The sequence below is a fragment of the Fragaria vesca genome, linkage group LG6 (genome assembly GCF_000184155.1).
Source record: "Fragaria vesca subsp. vesca linkage group LG6, FraVesHawaii_1.0, whole genome shotgun sequence".
Classification (NCBI taxonomy): domain Eukaryota; kingdom Viridiplantae; phylum Streptophyta; class Magnoliopsida; order Rosales; family Rosaceae; genus Fragaria; species Fragaria vesca.
In genome coordinates this window covers 32,789,141-32,795,313 of record NC_020496.1, presented here as the reverse complement: position 1 = coordinate 32,795,313, position 6,173 = coordinate 32,789,141, and the positions used below count along the sequence as shown (strand labels likewise).

The 6,173-nt window shown below is 37.0% G+C and overlaps 1 pseudogene; it reads left to right on the top strand.

The window, feature by feature from the left end:
• The first annotated feature begins 5,588 nt into the window (after nt 1-5,588).
• Nucleotides 5,589-6,173, top strand: part of LOC101313830 — a 15,712-nt pseudogene continuing 15,127 nt past the window's right edge.

Below are 6,173 nucleotides of genomic sequence, written 5' to 3'. Positions count from 1 at the left end.
ATTTTGTTCCTTTGCTCTTAGTCTCAATGTTTTGCCAATGATTCTTGCTTGATTTGGTATGATATTATACAGATGTAGAGATTAGATTATAAAGTACTTATGCATGTTATTTGTTTACTTAAATTGAAAGTTAGATTTTGGTTGCTTAAAGTTAGTTGAAAGATTAGAATTTAGAACTTTAAATTAGTTTACCTTGTAGTAATCTAATGCAGCTGATGTTCTCTTACATTTAAATTGTAATTTTTGTTTGTTTTCGTCTTTTTGAAACATTGTTTTGCTTATGTTCAATAACTTGAAGTTTTGTGTCACATATAGTTTCAGTTTTGCTTTTAGATACTTTAAATAGGCTTTTAGCAGAAAATTTTCAGACAATCCTGAAACTGTAGCTGAACTTTGAAAATCCATAACTAATTCAAGAAAAATCGTTTTAAAGTGATTCCAACTCTCAGAGCTTCTTTAGTGTGTCTACTACAAGTCTTTAGAATAAATCAAAGTCAACTTCCAAATGGTTTTGTACAGTTTTTAGTGTGAAGGTGACTGCTGCAGTATGCTAGTTTGTATAATTGTGTTTGAGTGAAAATCTGTTTAAGTATCCTATCTCTTGTTTTAATTGTGTGACTGTGTAGACATATGGTAAGAGAATGTTTACCTATACAAACATGTTTTTGTCTGTATGTAGCTAATCATAGATTTGTGCTTTGATTAGGATTTTGATGTGCAGAGTTTGAAGACAAAAGATCTCTCAAACTATGGCAAGGGACTCAGGTAATGCTTTGGTAATATCATCTTGCATTAAGCATATGAATTCTATGACAAACATGCATATATAGTGAGTAACTTGCTCAACTATTTCATGTTATTAATGTTTAAATGGTGAATTGATTATTCATCTCAATCTTTAATAAGTACATAGGGCTTACTGTGGGTACATAGTGCTTAATGTGCAAAGAATTGTGTGAGATCGCAAGGTAGCCAGGTGTGCCTGTGGCAGAGGGAAGCCTTGAGCCTCTAAAAGTAATTACTTTCATATGCATGCACCCATCATCTTACCCTTCTTAGTTTTCACTTAAGCAGAGTTTGGTCACATTAAACGGAAAATCTTTATGCATGTACTCCTTGGGATCACGTACAATTTTGTATCACCTACTTTCTTCTTAGTTGACCACACACTTAACAGTTTTGTTTCCATTTACATATTCCCTATGCCTCTACTTCACTTCTCAGAGTAAAATATTTAATTGGTTTTATCATAAACAGGGTGGAAGGCCACGTGTTGCTGACTTTGTCCATGGTTCTAGAGGAACTATGTATGAAGGCTACTTTAGAGGTTTGTTATTCTTGTGTTACTATGAAAATTTAGTTTTAGAAGTCTGTTTTTTGCTGTTGTTGTGTGAATTATTAGGCAATCATTAGGGATGATTCAAAGCTCTTTGCATATATTACTCAATGGTGCTAAAAGTCTACTATCTTTCTAGTGCATTATCCGTATTCCTTCAAATGCTTAAATGTGATGAAAGTAAACTTGTCTATGTTAACTTAGATGAATGTCTCAGGGACTTTAGTTTCACTAAAGCAGCAAATGAACTTATCACTTGCCTTAAGACAATCGATGGTAACCACTATCTTGAGGTACTATATGAAACATCTTTTGGTCTATATTAATTTTGTGGACGACAAAATTGTGAGTTTCTTGTTTTTTCATTGCAGACCTTGAATTTTTGGTCTATGGGAATGAAATACTTGCACCAAAAATGAAGCAAAATAGTTAGCATGCATGTATGCAGATTTCTTCTAACTGGTATGAAGTTATACATGTCACAACACCTAGCTTTGAATTATTATATTGGTCAATATAGTAGTAGAGTACGTTTTGGATTTTGGATTTTAGAATTGTGGTTTTTGTAGGTGACTTATTTTGGATCTTAGATATGTATTGATGGATATTCTATATACAATGGTCAATACAGTGGATGGATGATTTTATGAGATTTTGGTTTGTATCCAATATCTATTTTTTAGTTGCGATTGCTTATTTGGTAAATTAGTAGGACATACAACACATTAATGACAATCCAACGTTGTCTAATGAAAATGATTATACAACCAATTATTTTGTAATGTAACGTTGTGTGAGTATCTATTCACACAATGCCTATTAGCAAAAATCATGTCTACTCTTTAACAATCAAACAACCATGCAATCGAGAAAATCTGTTGTATGAACATCACCTCACACAATAGTTTTCATGTCGAAAGCTGTTGACATATATGTTGACATATATTATCGAGAGCGACCTCGACATATGTCGACATATCTTGATGAGATCTGTCGATATTCACATAACAGCTCTTAAAAGGAACAATTATGTGAGTTGACAATCACACAAGGGTTTTCAATGAAAAATTGTTGTGTGATTTTCGACAGATATCATCGACATATGTCGATAGCTGCCGAGAAGCAGCTCGGCATGTGTCGGCATCTGTCAATAATATATGTCGAGGCTCACACAACATCATTTTACATAATACTATTGTCTGACTTTCGGCATATTTCATCGACATATGTTGACAGTTGCCGAGAAGCAACTCGACATGTGTCAGCAGCTATCGATGATATCTGTCGAGAATCACACAATGGTTTTTATTGTAACGTTGTGTGTCAGTTTGTCAGACAAGCTCTTTTTACCCGTTGTGTGACATGTTAATCAGACAGCGATCAGATTAACAACGGATTTGACTTTTAACAAACAACGTTTTTTCCCCGTCGTGTGATGCATTATCTGGCGTAGTGAGTTATTGATGAGTGATGAGATAATGAGGTAATAAGTTACATCATTGTTTTGATGTTTTAAGTTAAGTGTCAATAATAACAACTATGATCACAAAATATAGACAATGACAATGATAGCATAATTAGGAATGACTTGTGTACAAATAATTGATATATAGGATAACATGTGATAGATATAGAACACCATGATTGTATCAAAAAGTTGTTACAACCTATTTTCTGGACACCATATATAGGTGCTCAAACCATAAAATAATTACCACCTATGTTCTGTACCAAAATATTGGCTAATGTAAACTGATGCTCGATGACAATGATGGTTGCCTTGTAAAAGAATATGAGCAATGCCATTTGCTTCTGCTTTGTTTTCAGCTTACTTTTGCCTCTTTCATCTCTGTTGATTGAACAATAAAATCTAAAGAGTGAAAAATCAAAGAAGGTTTAATAGACGTAAAAAGTGAAAGTGTTTCTAATGTAAGAAAGAAGATATAACAAAGAAAAGATCTTGATAGGAGCATAAAATGCGACATTCTTAATGTGTTATTACCTCCATTTGTACTTTAATTATCTCTTATTGTCGTAGAATAGAGTCATAATGTAGAGTCGAAAATTTTTGGTTGAGTTATGCGTAAAACGTGTTAAACATAGAGGAATGATGTAGAAAATTGTCAAAAGCCGATTTGTGGAGCTTTAGAAGTGTTCTTATGATTTTGTAAAGTTTTTACATTGTCACAAATTGATTTAATTTCTCTGATACTTAGGTGATATGTAGAAGAGTGCCGAGAGGAGTGTTCCTGATAGACCTAGGGAAGCAAAGCAGCTGATCCACAAAGCCTAGTCCATGAAGGAGAGGTCCAAACCAAGTCCAATATGGAGAAGAAGATCTAAATTCGGCAGAATATCAAGGATTCCTCACGTCTCTCAACTTCAACAGACTCTCCAGGACAGCTCACAATGAATCCGAAAACGTGCTAGATATGGATAGAGAGCTACGGGAGTCTAGTTTCCAAATCAATTGGAATCACCTCAATATCTATTTTCTAGAGGGAGTTATGACGTAATCATCAGACGGAGGTCATTCTACCAAATTGAGAAAAACTAGGAAACCTAAACCGACTTGGTTTAGGCTTTGTGGCCGACTTCTCTAGGGTTTTTCCTCTATATAAAGCACGACTTCAAGAGCAGAAGGACATCATCTCAATTTCGGCCACAAAGTGCTTTATATAGAGGAAAAACCCTAGAGAAGCCGGCCACAAAGTTGAAACCAAGTTGGTTTAGGTTTTCTAGTTCTTCTTAATTTCGGCAGAATGACCTCCGTCTGATGATTACGTCATAACTCCCTCTAGAAAATAGATATTGAGGTGATTCCAATTGATTTGGAAACTAGACTCCCGTAGCTCTCTATCCATATCTAGCACGTTTTCTGATTCATTGTGAGCTGTCCTGGAGAGTCCGTTGAAGTTGACAGACGTGCACAGGAATTCTCCCGATTTAATCCGGATTGTCAAGGCTTGGATATTCTTGAAATTCTGCCGAATTTAGATCTTCTTCTCCATATTGGACTTGGTTTGGACCTCTCCTTCATGGACTAGGCTTCGTGGATCAGCAGCTTTGCTTCCCTAGGTCCATCAGGAACACTCCTCTCGGCACTCTTCTACATGTCACCTAAGTATCAGAGAAGTTAAATCAATATGTGACAATGTAAAAGCTTTACAGAATCATAAGAACATCTCTATGACTCCACAAATCGGCTTTTGACAATTTTCTACATCATTCCTCTATGTTTAACACGTTTTATGCATAACTCTACCAAAAACTTTCGACTCTACATTATGACTCTATTCTACGACAATAAGAGATAATCAAAGTACAAATGGAGGTAATAACACATTAAGAATGTCGCATTTTATGCTCCTATCAATTGACTCGTGTGCTAAAGTGTTTTCTTGTTTAATCTCTACGCAACGTGTCTTTAAATGAGTTAGCATTCATGTTTAGGATCAAGCGCAAAGATGGTTCTAAATACTTGAGGAGTCTTAACAATTAGATAACCGCAAAGGCTCTAATTAGAATCGGAATTGGTTAGAGTCTAGGATAATTTGAACGCCCGGCCTTGCATGAAGTTGTTATGTGTTCTTGATGGTTTTTCGTGTTATGTGTTGCATGAGTATGTTGATCACTTGTATATAATAATCTTAGGTTTAATTTTCAGTAGGTTATTTGTTAGAATTAATCAATCTTAAACCCCCAATATTTCGATGTATATATGTGAATACTTGTTTATAAGTTGTTTGTTTTCTCTTCTTTCGATCGCCCTTTGGTCTCCCCGGCTAGAACGATCCCTACTTGTCCATATTACTACGATTGCAGGGTAATTAAATTGAAGTTGTTTGACCCCGGTTACGCGACAGGTCAGATCTCTCTTATTCCTTCCTACCTTAGTGGTTGATGATCAAAATCAGAACTTTTATATCAAATTCGAAATTCAAAATCCCAAAACTTATATCAAATTGAGCAGATAAAGATTTGGAAGCCAAACCTGTGAGTGCTGACTGCAAGCTTGGCTTCACTCGATGGTTTGCGTTGTTGGCTAGCATTCGAGCAAGTCGGGGGCGTGGTCTGTTTAGTGTTGCTGGGTCTTGCTAACGTAACGGTGTATGAGTGGTGAATTGGTTGTGTGGGTTGGCGGGCTCCGTGCTACGACATCGAACCGTCCGCGCGCGCTCCACGTCAGTGATGCATCAAGACATTCTTGTGCTTCGAACGGATTCATGTATTAAATACCTATTGTAAAGGTATGGTGCCTCTCGTTGACCCTTTCCTTCCTTGGCCCATGCGGTCAGGGGAAGGACATCGTGGTAGTGCCTGTTCACCCCGCATGGTGAGTGCCTTATGGGGCGCGCCTTGCGACGGTTTGCAGGTCGCTGCTTGTTGCCTCGGATACAGAACATTCGGTGGGTTTGGGGTGTTTGCACCCTCGACGTGTGATTCTAAGCGTTTTGTTGCTAAGACATGTACGACTGTCATGCCTGTTGCGGGGTCTCTCGCGCGGTGCTTGGTGTCGGCAAAGGAATGCTACCTGGTTGATCATGCCAGTAGTCATATGCTTGTCTCAAAGATTAAGCCATGCATGTGTAAGTATGAACTAATTCAGACTGTGAAACTACGAATGGCTCATTAAATCAGTTATAGTTTGTTTGATGGTATCTACTACTCGGATAACCGTAGTAATTCTAGAGCTAATACGTGCAACAAATCCCGACTTCTGGAAGGGATGCATTTATTAGATAAAAGGTCAACGCGGGCTCTGCCCGTCGCATTGATAATTCATGATAACTCGACGGATCGCACAGCCTTTGTGCTGGCGACGCATCATTACAAA